This window comes from Lygodium microphyllum, chromosome 13 (genome assembly GCF_053477565.2).
Source record: "Lygodium microphyllum isolate KBCC chromosome 13, Lygodium_microphyllum_v1.1.10, whole genome shotgun sequence".
NCBI lineage: Eukaryota > Viridiplantae > Streptophyta > Polypodiopsida > Schizaeales > Lygodiaceae > Lygodium > Lygodium microphyllum.
In genome coordinates this window covers 66,982,198-66,996,941 of record NC_141147.1, presented here as the reverse complement: position 1 = coordinate 66,996,941, position 14,744 = coordinate 66,982,198, and positions in this window count along the sequence as shown.

Here is a 14,744-nt window from a genome sequence, read left to right as displayed (position 1 = left end):
TTATATATTCCATTGTAGATGTCCTTGGGTATGAGATCCTTGCTCTTTGATGTAAAGAGAGGTTGTAGTGTTGTTGGTTCCTCCTCATTATGATGATGGCTATTGTACTTGCTTTGGTTTCACACTAGTGGACTCAATTCCATTGCTCGCATTTGTTCTTTATACTTTTGATGTGATTTGCATTTCATCCCTATGCTCTTCAATCTTATGTTCTACATTTGCGTTTTTGTCCATTTTGAAAAGACATCAAACTTTCAAGTTTGGTTGGCATTGAGTTTCAAATTTTGAGTTTTAAACTATACTAACTTGGCCATTGTTACATTTATGTATATGGCGAATGTCTGAAAGATAGAGCCCGAGTGAAAACACACAAGCAAAAGCAAGAGCTATGGTAGATGGAGTAAGAGAGCAAGAGAGCAAGAGAGAGAGACGATGTATATCGGAACTCTAACAATCATAATGTGTGACTTGACTTTCCTTTTTCAATAGTCATTGGAAGGATTAAGAATAAAGTGATAGTGATTGGGCACGCACCACCTACAGTGTGTAGGTGTGTGATCACAATGTATGAAGTAAATATAGGGCAATGCAGGCATAGGTGCCTTTACCCCCAACAACCTCCAACTTAAAGATGAATGTGCCTCTAGTGAGGAGAGAATAAGAAAAAAGCAACAAAGTACAAATGTACATAATGTATAATAGGATGAGAAATAGACATCATCTCATCCTACGCCCATCACTTTCTAAAAAATGCAAAATGTTTTGTTGGGAGACTTTTAGTGAGTAGATCTGTAGGATTCTCATCAATCGAGATCTTGACAAGCTCAATAAACTTGTCCTACCACCTCCTTAATGAAGTGATAGTGCACCTCTATGTGCTTTGTCTTTGCATGGAAGACTAGATTCTTGGCCAATTGAATAGAACTCCAAAAATCTGAATATAGTGTAGGAGTAATCATAATACCACGGTCTACCATAAGGCAACCTAACCATAGGGCCTCCTTGTAAGCCTCACTAACTGCAACATACTCCACCTCAACAGTAGATAAGGTCATGCATTTCTATACCCTAGACATCCAAGAAATAAAACCTCCAACAAAAGTGAAGACATACCTAGAGATGAACTTCTTACTATTTGCATGTCCTGCATAGTCAGAGTCAGCATCCATAACTGTAGTATCTTGACCACCATAGCAAATGCTCATATCTACAGTGCCTTCCAAGTACCTCATGATACCCTTCATGCATCTCGATGTCACCGGCCAAGTGTAGCCATATACTGTACCACAACTTCTACTACAAATGCTATGTGAGAACGAGTGGCTATCATGGCATACATTAAACTATCCACTGCAAATGCATAAGGAATCTTGGCCATCTTGGCCTTTTGCTCATCTAACAGGCTTGGACATCCTGTAGAGCATCATGAACTTGGGCCACTAGAGTATTAGTCACAACTGCATGCTATTTAGCTGGCTATAGCAGGAGTTTCCTCCTAAAATATCACCTTGTGTACCTTAACAACATGCTCAGGCTGCTTATGCATTTGTTCTATTGGAAACCAAATAACATGGGGGTTGCTGTTAACCTCAGCACAAAAAGAAAGCTAAAAAAGTGAAAAAGTGCAAGCTAAGTCAAAAGCAAAAGCGCATTCTTAAATGCAAGGCGCCCCTAAAACTTTTTGTAAAAGAGCACCAGCTCCCTCTTATGCAAATTGTAAAGGTAGATGGATGGTGGAAAGGAAGCTAGCGGCCATGTAAAAAAAGGGATGGCCACCCAAAATGGATTTAGGATTTTGTATATAAAGTTGAAAAGTGAATGAAAAGCTCATTCTTTGGTGTGTGGCAAAGTGGACTCTTATTCTTCTCTCCTTCTCTTCTCTTACTTGCTTGCTTGTGAGTGCTTGAGTGAGTGAGTGAGTGTGTGAGGGTGAGAGAACTTGGAGGTGAAGCCCTTTACCATCTCCTCTCTTCTTCTTCTCTTCTCTTCTCTTTTCTCATCTCGTGCGTGGCTATAGAGGATGGAGCTTGGAGGAAGAGGCTTGAGACTGGGGCAAATTTAGCTACTGCTCAATCAAAATTGCATCCTTGAAGTAGGGAAAGAACTGCACTAGTGAAATGCTGATCAGGATAGGGGTTTTCCAAGACCATTCCGTTCCTCGAGATCAAATGGATAACCTGCACCCTGCATACTATGCTGCCCAAAATTTGCATTTTGCCCTTGCATATAGCTTCCACTACGGGGAGTTGCTGTCCCAAGGATGGGCTAGAAGGGTTCGTCACGGGTGATGGGAGAATGGGTTCATCATGTCGCATAGAGGGCACACCAAACTCATAGGTGCTATGGGGAAAGTCATGGGTGCCACCAAAACCTTGTGGGCTATGCCCGGTCTCCAAGGTAGGAGGGGGGGTTGGCCTCACATGGAGGGACATGCTCCTTGGGCTGAGCTGAGGAGGGTGCAATGGTGGGGATGAGAGCGCCCATGTGCTTGATGAGTAACTCCATCTTGGCCATCATCTCAGAATGACGCTGATGTTGGCGGGTTTCCATCTCCCTATGGCGTTGTTCCAACTCTCGATGCCGGTCGGCATAACGAGTCTCATGTTGGCATAGAGCATGGTTAAGCATAGCCAAGTGGTCCATCTTGGGGGTACCATCTTCAAACATGTCTTCATGATCCTCTTGGGCTGAGCTAGGATCATTCATTGAGGCACGGGAGTCCCTTATTTCACGTTGCAAGTCATCTTGGGCCTTTGCTTTTCCCTTGTGGCCTGCCATCCTAAGTGCAGTCCACTAGACCCCCTGTTACAGAAATGGCAATATCTTGAGCTAGGAAGCTTCCATCGCTAATATTTCTGATTCAAATTAAAGCTCTCAATCCCCTCTACAAGTTTATATAAAAATATCTCTGACAGTAAATGATCAGGGCTTTGCTGTAATTGACTCTTGTGGGCTGACTGTGTAGGACTGCTGCCTGTCCCACAGTACCTCTAAGCGCAAAATCGGGTGTATCTCCCGAAACTTAGGGCGGAATGGGGAGATTTTTGGCTGAGATCAAAGGGGACAATGCCCTCTTCGAATTGAGTTATGGGGTCCATGTGCAGTCACACAAGAAGGCTTTGCTGTAATTGACTTTTGTCAACAGTTCCCTGAGTCTGCATCCCTACAATACTTTACAACTTCCATGCATCACTGTGCGTGGGAACCATTGCCAATATGAACCAAATCCTTGTTGATTGGGGCTAATACATTGCCAAAAAGAGCATAACCTTACCAGACATGACATCTCAAGACCAATCATAAGCATCATTACCAAGATTGCCAATCAAGGCATAGGCATACCACTATGAGTACCATTGTCAAGTTCACTTATTGTTAACTCAGATTTGGTGTACCCTCTGGAGTCAACACTACAAAGGTTTGCTGGAATCCTTTTGAATAACAACAACTAAGCTCCTTGGGTACTCCTAGTATTGATGTCAGATCTCAATGACACAATGTGACACAAATATTCAGAAGAGGGTCAATCCCTTCCTGTCCAAGACCCAAGCTACTGCAAGTTGCAAACCAATGTAGCCATGTTTCCAATGATTGCTGACTTCACCCTAGGCATCTGCTCTCCTTGAGCAATCTTCATGTTGTCATAGAAATAATCCACACTATATGATGTATATGTCTTGCATGTCATGCTAAGAATCCCCTCATACATGGATTGGTATCCACTGCATACAACACCCTTGATATGGCTATCAAAATCAATAGCCCTCCAAATCAGGATTTTAGCACAGAATTTCAATGCCTCAGCTTTATAAATTAAAAATCCCACTCCCTTTTAAGGTTGTCAATCGAAAGCTTCAATTCTGTATTCTATTTTGCAAGTTGTATGGGGCAATCTCACAATGTGTACAACCAAGAAATCATTGTCACATTAAAATAAATCCCATGAAAGCTAGTAGCAAGTACTTTATCTAGACAGATAATCTCATCAGTCAGAGATCTGAAATGCTAGCAATAGTGTCTGGAATTGCAATCCCATCACATAGGCTAATTACACCTTTCAACGCTTGAAATCTTTGAGCTTAGTTACGTGCCACATCATTGATGATGAAGGTTTTCATACCTAAAACATGGTTGGGGGGTACACATTGCTGGTCCACAACCCAAGCCCATGAAGAAGAGTGGCATTGCTTTTCTCAGATTGCAGTTATCGAGATCGCAGCATACCTCTTTGACCTAGATAGCACAACTCCTTGTGCTCCTCATAAATTTTGAGCAGCTTCTTTTCAATGCCTTCCGCTACACACAGATATATTGACCCTGAAGAAGAGGACAGGCTTGATAATCCCCTTTCTAATTGATGATCAAGATTACATAGAAGCAATAGCACCATATACTGGATTGGGGCAGTCAATAGAAGATTTAGATATCTGTAGATCGTGCCTGTGATCAGTGGCAAAGGAGATCTCTACTCACCTCTGACAATCTCAGTCATCCATGGTGACAATTGCCCTGTGTGCTGATGCCTTACACAAAAAGAAATTGTCTACAGGCAGAAAAGCATTAATCCTCTTGATTGAGAGGAGTGGACCTTGCTAGCCAAGCTACAACTAGACTTGTCGACAAAAGTAGTGGAGAAGATTACCCATAAGATCTGAATACTTGGGCCAAATACTTTCAAAGCACTCCAAGTCTGTAATAAAGTCCCATATACCAAGCATTATAATGCTTATAAACAAAGCAATAGATGAACTTGAAGCAGAGTTGCAGTCTTGATAGACCAATTGCTAGTGATGCTGGGCCAACTGTATGGATTTGGGGACTTGAACGTCTTGAGACAAGAAAGGCAAATTCTCTAGAACATTCGCATGGTGTTCATTGACTTGTTCATGATGTAGATGAGTAATCTCCTTTGTGTGTCACAAAAAGATGACTATCACATAGACTTTGATGCATCCTTGGATTCGTAGACACTAGAAGATTTCCCTTGACATTCTAATCTATCAAGTCTTAGAGATCAGGTACTCGATCAGCTTCCAAGAAGGCGATACCTCTTGAATCCATCTTCCAATCCAATCACTTGGAACATTTGGCTTTACTGGTCTTAACATTTGGCTTTACTAGTCTTAAACAATCTCAACCAGGCTAGCACGTTCAGGGCACCTGCTATTCTTGGAGCTGGTCTCAGTAGAGGAATTGTCGGACAGTGGGGAGTCTTCTTTCTCTCGCTTTGCTATTATGTTGTAGGTTGCTTTACAAGGATTTATGATGTTTCCAGATTTGATATTGCAGTTCGAAAAATGTTGCAAAGACCTTGCTAAGCAAGTGAGAGAAGCTCTCAGCTAGTGGAGCCACAGCACACCGCTCAGCTCTGTGAGCTTGCCCGTATTGTCAAAATTCTTCCGAAGGTCCTGTGCTTGAAGATTGATGGTGAATTTGAGGCCTCCCTTTAAGTACTTCGTGGGAAAAAGTCACTTCCTCTTCTGATTCCTTGGCATGTTGTTGCATCACAACCACGAGGCCAGCTTCCATAAACCAGTGAGGCTGAGCTGAACTAGGCCAATGCCATAAACCGCATTCGAGAAAAGGATGATGGGGAGAATCGTGATGAAAGCATTTCCAATGTTTCCCGAGCAAAGAGAAGACTGAGATTAACCCCACAATTACCTCCCCTCGTCGTCGTCTTCTCTGTATTGCACCTCCCTACCTCCCCTTGTGGTGGAAGCCCCCCCCCCCCCCCCCCCACGCCTTTGACGCTGTCTTGTTCCACAAGTGTGCCTTTGGTGCGGGAAGAGGTCTCAACGTTCACTGCACCCTAAGTACAAAGGCCGGATAGGACCAGGCTCTCCTTCTCCATTCTCACCTCAAGCTTAGAATCGTTGAGATGCTCTATGATGAAACCGAGGAGATTGGAACCCATGTAAAGTCTCCCGCATCCCTCAAGGGGACCAGCGTCATTTTGCACATAATGACAAATGATGCAGGTGCAGCATATGCCAAGGCTGTAGAGGCAAGCACGAAGCCTCTTGAAGAGGTTGCCGATTAGCCATGGGGCTTCAGCAGGGTACTCCAAATACTCAGGTACTCTAGACACTCAGGATGAAGTGGAGAAAGCCATGACAACACCTGTTTGCAAGGGGGGAGCAAGCTCTAGGAGACATGAAATGATCTTGGCTTGGTACTCCATGGAAGCTCTAAAAGGGAGCTTACAAGGATGAAAGAGAAGACCTCTTTTCAAATCTTAAGAAGGCTGCCATCTTTATAGTACTCCCTGATTGTTGTTGTCTTCAATGTTGTACTTGTCCTAGTGTACCTGAGAAAATTAGGGTTTCTTGAGACTGAAAAGAGAATTAAATCTAAAAGGAGAGAGAAAGGAATGATCTAAAAACTAAGCTCTGATACCAACTGTAATGAAGGGGACCTAGCTAATCTAGCTAAAAGAGAGAGAGAGAGAGAGAGAAGGAAGAAGACTGTAGAAGAGAAAGAAGAAGAGAGTAGAGGAGAGAGAAATAATAGGAGAAGAGAGAGAAAGGCAGGACAAGAGAGAGAAAGAGGAGGGAAGCCATGAAAGTTGGAAGGAAGGAGAAAAGAGACTTGATTATTGATAAAATTGATATCCTAATTGGGTCTCTCAACTCCTTGTATACCTTGTCAGTATAACCAGGTATTCCCATGCTAACCCGTGTCCTACCCGTCTATCCCCACTCTTTTACATTAACGAAGATATATGACTATTGCTGAATCTATGCAAGCTATCCCAAGACCAAAGTCATGGGAACCTTCTTCTCATACTCATGTAGGAATTCGTCACATAGTTTCTCAAAGTTTTTTCTCAAAGGTTCTTATTGACCCACTTGGGAGTCTCCAATACCATTACTTGGCCTCTCCCTTCAAGGTACTTAAAAACATAAGCATCCAATGCATATCATCAAACCCACTCGCAAGGCAAGACTGTATTCATTCAAATGTAGCATTGGATCCTCATCTAGTAGCCCATAAAATACTAGGAGATCCCTATAAGGAGGAGGGCATTTATTCCTCTTCTTTGGGATTGGGACATCTTGAACGTATTATTCTTTCCAAGTTTAGTTCCTCGACTAGTAATTGGAACTTTTAGGACACTGTCTGGAAATCGAAGGGTGGTTGGCAGTTCCTAAGAGCCTAAGGAGTTTATGACTAGAGCCCCCTGGTATCCTCACCTCCTCTTGCTGATTAGAGTCCCCTATGACAAGACCTCTCGCATCATGATTGGCCTATACTCACTAATGTTAAAAAAAAAAACCCTTAGAGCAGGTTTTATTTTCACTGGCCTTGGGGAGGTCTAGTGCCATCAAGAACACTATCTCACTCATGGCGTTCTATGCTCATCGGAATACTGTCTCAGTCGTCGACGATCTATTCTCAGTCATCCATCTTTTAGCTTGATGATTTTAGGAAAGATAAGTACTACCTAACTTACAATCACAAACATATTATTTTGAGTGCATTATACATAAACTTTTAATAAATTTATTCCCAATACAAATTTTTTTCTTTCTAAAAATAATAACATCAAGGAAAAACTTAGCGTATGTGGTAATACCTTCCAATATTTTTCTCGAATTTCCTCTTCCTCGGGATCTAGTTTGGACTAAACAACAATTCTATTATTGAGAATAACTTCGTGGGGTTTTGTGGTCCTTGCCTGTGCAAGTTACCCCTTGGAATTTGCGGTTAAGAATTCCTTTAAAAGATGAATAAAATCCTATTTTAAAAATGTAGCTTTTGTTGCCAATTCATGGGATGATGGCCTGCTAGCTGTCTTTATTATAAAAATATAGTACTTGGGGATCCATGAAGGGTGCTTGGTTGATGGTACTTGTAGCTTCTTTTTAATCCTAGTACTCGCCATTCTGTTTGTAGTAATTGCATCCATAACATTATTGGCAGCTCCTGCCTCTGCAACCTTCATAACTTTTTTCTTCAGGGCCATGGTCTTTAATTGCAAGATTGAAAAGGGGATTTTGGCAAGGGAGCTTGGGGGTTGTTGCAATTGGATTGATGGAAATTTGATTGATGGGGGATAGCGATCACTAAGAAATTAGAAAAATCGAGAAGAGTCTTGATTCCATAGGAAAGTAGGGTAGAAGGGTTGGAGGACTCGATTTCAAGAGCTCACGGAGTATCCTCCTTAGCTTCATGACGAGGATTCTCATTCTAATGCTTCTCTTGCCCCCACTCCCTCTTGCTCTACACTTCTGAGAAGGGTCTCTCCTCTCTTTCTCAGATTGCTCTCCAACGGCTCCTCATGCCTCGTATTTATAGCTAAATTAAAGAAGAAGGATTGTGGGCAAGAAGAAAAGCTCTTTATGGAGGGTATCTTGGCAAATCGACAATCTAGAATCTTTCAAGATGCAATCTGGTGCTGGCGATTTAATCTTTGAGGTCTAGAGAGATTGCCATAGATGCCATGATTGAGTCACTTGGCTCTTCGATGATATTGCTTCAATCTAAGCCTCTCGTTGAACGAAGAAGAGGGGGAGATTGCTGGAGTTAACTTGTAATATCCCCATTACTTAGTTTATTTTAATAAACAATGTGCATATACATTTTAAAAAAATTGATTTATGTTGAAAATAAAAGTGTACATTTTTAAAACTAGCTCTAAATATGAAGATAATTGTTATTATTAATGAGGTATTATATGCCACTTCATGGAAGAAAGACTTGGGAAACTCCCCCAATACAAGCTTATTAAAACTACGTTTGTAGTATAGAACAATAAAAAAGAACTAGCCTAGTGGATAGTCACTTCACAATTAAGTGCACTTGGATGATGACACTGTTGGGATGGGTGACCTCTCGGGAAGATTTTCCTACAAGAAGCTAGTGGAAGCTTCTCACACGTAGCCAATGAAGCCTTTGTAGCATGTTGCCAAGTATGAAAAGGCCAAGATGCCAAGATGGGTGACCTCTCGGGAAGATTTTCCTATAAGAAGCTAGTGGGAGCTTCTCACACGTAGCCAATGAAGCCTTTGTAGCATGTTGCCAAGTATGAAAAGGCCAAGATGGCAAGTAGGAAAAGGCCAAGATGCCAAGGTCTATGACTTGGTCGTCATCTTAGTTGTGAGCGTGGGAGTGATGGCTGCTTGACGACAACGCGTCGCGCGGTGCTCGCCCATATATTCGTAAATTTTTATCTTCTCGCTACAGGAACGGAGCCCCCTCTCTGATGTCATAAAAAATGCTAAGAGCGTTTTCTCTTTGTCATCAAAAACACTAAAAAGAAAGCTCCTCTCTTTACCTTCCCTTACTATATAAATAGGGTAGAGCGTCACATTAAAAAAACACAACGAACTGAAGAAGTCTCCTTGATGTTGACGTGCCAAAGCATTGTTGCAATCAGTCGAGCCTCTCTCTCTCTCCACACCTACATAAAAGCATTGCTCAAATCCATCAAGCTTCTTCCATTGCTCCCAAGAGATGTCGAGATGCTGGGTGAGGTCATGCTCGGAGAGCTCCCCAACATGAGAAAGTAACTACTGTTGTTGAGGGAACTCAACATGAAGCTGAAGAGTTATCCCCGAATCCATTCAAACCAAAGAACCAGCTATTTCACAACAAATCAAGGTTGCAACCATAACCCGTAATCACGATGGACGGTCGAATGGAGATAATGAGTTTAGTACATAAGAAAAGCATTACTTTTAAGCTATTAACTCTATAACTTCCTAATGAGGAATAAGTTAGTCAGTTACGTAGATTACGATAAGTTAGAACACACTTAAACTTACAAAGACATGTTAGTATTATCAATTGCTTTTTAGGAAGGAACACGAGAATTGATGGAGGGAATAGATTCTATGCATCACATACATTGATAAGTGTGTTAAAAATGTCTTATGGTTATGACTGCGTTTGGATTTGTGAATGATGAATTATGGCTCTTATGATTTCGTGCTTGCACATACAGATGAGTTGTGAATTATGGTGGTTCGGGACGTTGGGGTCCCCAACCCAATGCTCTCTAACACTCTGCGGAGTGTGGAAAAACTCACTTGTGGGTGGGGGTCTTACGCTCCTGAGAGAGGTAGGTGTTTTTGGTTTTTGATCACTCGAGCATCTAAGAGGGCAAAGGGCCAAGTGATAAGTGCCCCTTTTATGTAGGATGGTTCTTGAGGCTCAAGGAAGCTCAAAGGGGCTCTGAGCAAGTAAATTCCCTATTGACTATTGCAGATGGAGTGCAATCACATATAGCCCAATCTCGAGGGATTAGAAGGTCATGGACACCATCTTTGTGCAGAAAGATGGATTTTGTACCACACTACGGAGTGACAGTTTTGGATGTTACTATGAAATAAAGTATTTGATTTCTGGATTGTTTGTTATGTGCTAAAGATTGAGTTTAACGAACCAGTTTAATGAGGGAATAAAAGAAAGCTATTTTTATATGTCCAAATAGCGTGGTAGTGCGCTTTGCTAATTAGAAAACTAAGCAAACCCAATCGAGGAAAGTGGAAGGCCTTGATCTTGACGATCGAATGCCTATGGCTGGGTGGACCCAATAAGTCAACACTAGATAGAGCTGATTAAATTGTGACTCTCCTGATACTGATATGATTAGTTACCAGGTTTAACACCGTTTTAGGGGGTCAAAGCTAAGTTTTTACCTTATGGGTAGGGGGATTGAGTTACACTCTCCCCCGTCTCTCACTCTCTTTGAACCAAGTGTGGTGTTAACCTCACTCCTACCTTTGCTTGATTACAAAGTGGTCTTTTTTAGGTGGGCATTAGATTGCTGTTAGGGGTGACTTGTCCATGCTTCCCATGTGAACTAGAACTAAGATTTCCATGTTCAACTAAGTCCAAGGTTTCCTATGGGGAGACGGGATGGTGATGTGAATGGATATGAATTTCAATCGACTACTAAGAGGACTCCTCTGGGTTTGTTGGGGGAGGTACCTTACATAATTGCTGGAATATAGGAGGAGAATTTAGGCTTTTTCATCAGTAAATAGGAACTCAAAATTTGGGAGTTTAAGACGTAGTTTTTTTTAAAATAAAAAAAGGGGGGCGACTTGTTGTCATTGTTTTCCTCTTATTCTTTTTCTTCTAGAGCTTTTTTAAGCTTTAATGCTTAAAGCTTTGTGACTTGTCTTGCTTTGCCAAGTTTTAAATGTGTTTGATCAATTTCAACTTATGGCCCATGACTTGCATTCGCATGGTAACTTCCATCGATAGATGGCTACAGTCCCTATCAATCCGAGAAAATGTCGGGTTACGATCCTCAGACTATTTTGTTCGAGACTTCCTCTATGTAATGGTTTAGAATTCTTCAAGTCAAATTTATGAGAAGTTGAGAAAATTGAAAATAAAGTCAGGATATCATACCATCTTCCCCTTAGAGGAATGGAGATGTCCTCATCTTGAATGAAACTGGGGATATTGGTTACATAGTGATTTCTAGTCAATCCAAGTGGCATCCTTTTCAGGGTAATCTTTCCATACAAGATACTCCCTAAGGGTTTTTCTTCTTAGAGTCTTCTCCTGCATGTCAAGTATCTTTTCTGGTTGAACTTTGAGGACTCCTTGACTTAGTATCACAATTTGTTGGTCGTTGAGTACATGGTCTGGGTTAGGAACATAAGCTTTTAATAGACTAACATGAAATACATTATGTACTTCCAAGTTATTAGGGAGTTGTAGCTTGCAAGTATTTGGTCCTAGACACTTTAGCATCTTTTATGGCCCACATTACCTGGGACTTAGCTTCTTGAATTCCCCCAAATATAAGGAACTTTTCTTTGGATGAACTCGTAGAAAAACCATGTCACCTTATTTGAAAATGTGTTCTTGCCTTCATTGATTGGCATATGCCTTCTATAGATCCTTGGTGGCTTGAATATCTTGCCTTGTAGCTTTCACTTTTACTGATCCATTTCTTCCAGCATTTGCCTAGATACTTCTACTCGTAGGGTAGGATCAAGAAAATTTAATGGTGTAAGACAATCTTGCCCATAGTGTGCCTAAAAAGGAGTCATTTGAATACTTTGATGGTATGGTGCATTGTAGGTGAATTCAACTAAGGGTACGTATTAGATCCACCGTTTGGGTTCCCTATTACAATAAGCTCTCAATATATCCTCAATAACTTGGTTGACCTGCTCTGTTTGACCATCAGTTTGGGGATGGTAAGCAGTATTGAAGTAGAGCTGGGTTCCTAGAGCTTCAAACAACTCTTTCAAAAGTTCGAGGTGAAAAGATAATTGCCGTCTTGTTGATGATTCTTTGGGGTAATCCATGTAATGTAAAAATTTTCTTAATGAAAAGCTTGGTGATATCGAAAGCCTTGTAATTGATTTTTACAAGAATAAGATGGGTAACTTTTGTTAGTAGATCAATGACTACCATTATGGAGTTATATCCTCCATGTATTGGGGGTAATCCAACTATGAAGACCATGCTAATATACTCCCATTTCATTTGAGGGATGTCAAGTGGCTAGAGCTTTCCTGGAAATTTGACACATTTGGCCTTAATGCGTTGGCAATTTAGGCATTTGGTGACATACTTGAGTACATCCCCCTTGAGTCTTTTCCAATAGAAGCTTCTTCTGACTGTATTAAGAGTCTTAGCATAACCAAGATGACCCAAAAATGGAGAATTGTGAGATTCCTAGATTATTTTCCTTTTGAGTTCCTGACTTGCAAGAATACATAGTCTTGTCCTATAATAGGCAAGCTCCTCGTTTATGGAAAATCTTGATACTTAGTCTTGAGTTTTGGATTTGAATCCTTGATGGAAATTTCTCTTAACAATCTTTGATAGCTTGGATCCTTCATTGCCTCTTCTTTAGCCATTTCTATGAGAGGGTTACTAGGCGTTGAAATCATTGTAGCACAACTAGGATTAGAGCATTAAGAAATGATTTACGGCTTAGGGCATCCGCAATCACATTTTCCTTGCTTGGTCTATACTTGATTTCAAAGTCAAATTCCTGAAAGGTATCAATCCATGGCATTGTCTCATATTGAAATTCGGTTGAGTAAAAATCCATTTTAGGCTTTTATGATCAGTGACTAGAGAAAACCTATTACCAAGTAGGTAATGTCCATAATTTAAAGGCATGATTAATTCTAGATCATGAGTGGCATAGTTTCTTTCATGGATCTTTAATTTTCTTGAAGCATAGGCTACTAAATGTCATTCTTGCATAAGCACGCAACCCAAAGTAAGGGAGCTTGCGTTAGTTATGACTTCAAATTCTTTGCTTAGGTCAGGTAGCCTTAAGATAGGGGTGGTTATCAAACTCTGCTTAAGCTTCCCAAAGCTAGATTGTTTGGCGGACGTCCACGTAATGGAGACTTGCTTTTTGAGAAGGTCAGTGAGAGGCGCGACGATTGAGGCATAGTCTTTAATGAATACTCTATACCAACTTGTTAGCCGTAGAAAGCTTTGCACTTCCTTGATTGTTGTTGGGGATGGCTAATCTTGTACATCTTGAACCTTGGCAGGATACATTGAAATGCCATTTGCCAATACTATGAATCCTAAATATTCAATCAAATTCTTGAAGAAGGCACATTTCTTCTTTTTAGCATACAATTTGTGGACTCTCATTGTTTCAAGAACTATTCGTAGCTGTGGTCCATGGTCTTCTTCATTCTTGGAATATGTTAAGATATCATCAAAGAAGACGAGGACAAAGTCATCAAGATAGGGTCAAAAAATGTATTGCATCAACCTATTGAAGGTGGAAAGAGCATTTGTTAACCCAAACGACATCACAGTAAACTCATAAGGATTGTACCTTGTGTTAAAAGCAGTTTTAGGGATATCTTCCTTCCTAATTCTTATTTGATAATAGTCTCCATCTTTGAAAAGACCTTTCTCCTTGGAGTCGGTCAAGCAACTTGTCTCTCCTAGGAATTGGATATTTGTTTTTCACTGTCACCTGGTTTTATTCTTAGTAATCAATACAAAGGTGGAGTGTTCTATCTTTCTTTTTCTGAAATAGTACCGGGCTCCCCATGGTGAATTATTTGGCCGGATGTATCTCTAGTCTAATAGTTGCTTGAGTTATTCTTTTAGCTCAACGGCTTCAGGAATTGACATCTAGTAGGGCCGTTTGAGGCAGTGCCTAGAATGAGTTGAATATCATGATCTACTTCCCTTGCTAGTGGAAGCTCTGTCAGATCTTCTGGAAAAACATTAGCATATATTTTTAGCCAAGATGGTTGATCCTTGGCTTCACTATCTTGCACGACCTTGTTGATTTTAATTAGATAGATAGGTAATCCTTTCTTTAGCCCTTTTATTATTTGGGAAGCTTTAGCCAGTTGAACCTTAGGATTCCCTGCTTCTCCTTGAGTGGTTACTTGTTCTCCCTTTGAGTTTTGAAATGTGATTTAGCCCTTTCTGCAATGGATATGGGCATTATTTGGAATTAATCAATCCATTCCTAACAGACATTCATAAGCCCTGAGGTTCATAATTCAGAAGTTCATTTTGGAAGAATTGCCACCCAAGTTGAATTCTACCCTGCTAGTTTGTTGTGTTGATAGAAATTCTTTATTGTTTGCTAACTCCACAAGCAAACTAGGTGCAAGAGTAGTGTTTATGCCTAGCCTTTTCGTATATTTTGGTGATACGAAAGAGTGAATACTTCCATAGTCAATTAAAAATCGAAAGGGTTTACCTTAATAATTTACTAATGTTTGAATTACTGAGAATTGGTGATTTGGACCCTTCTTATTGAGAGTGGCATG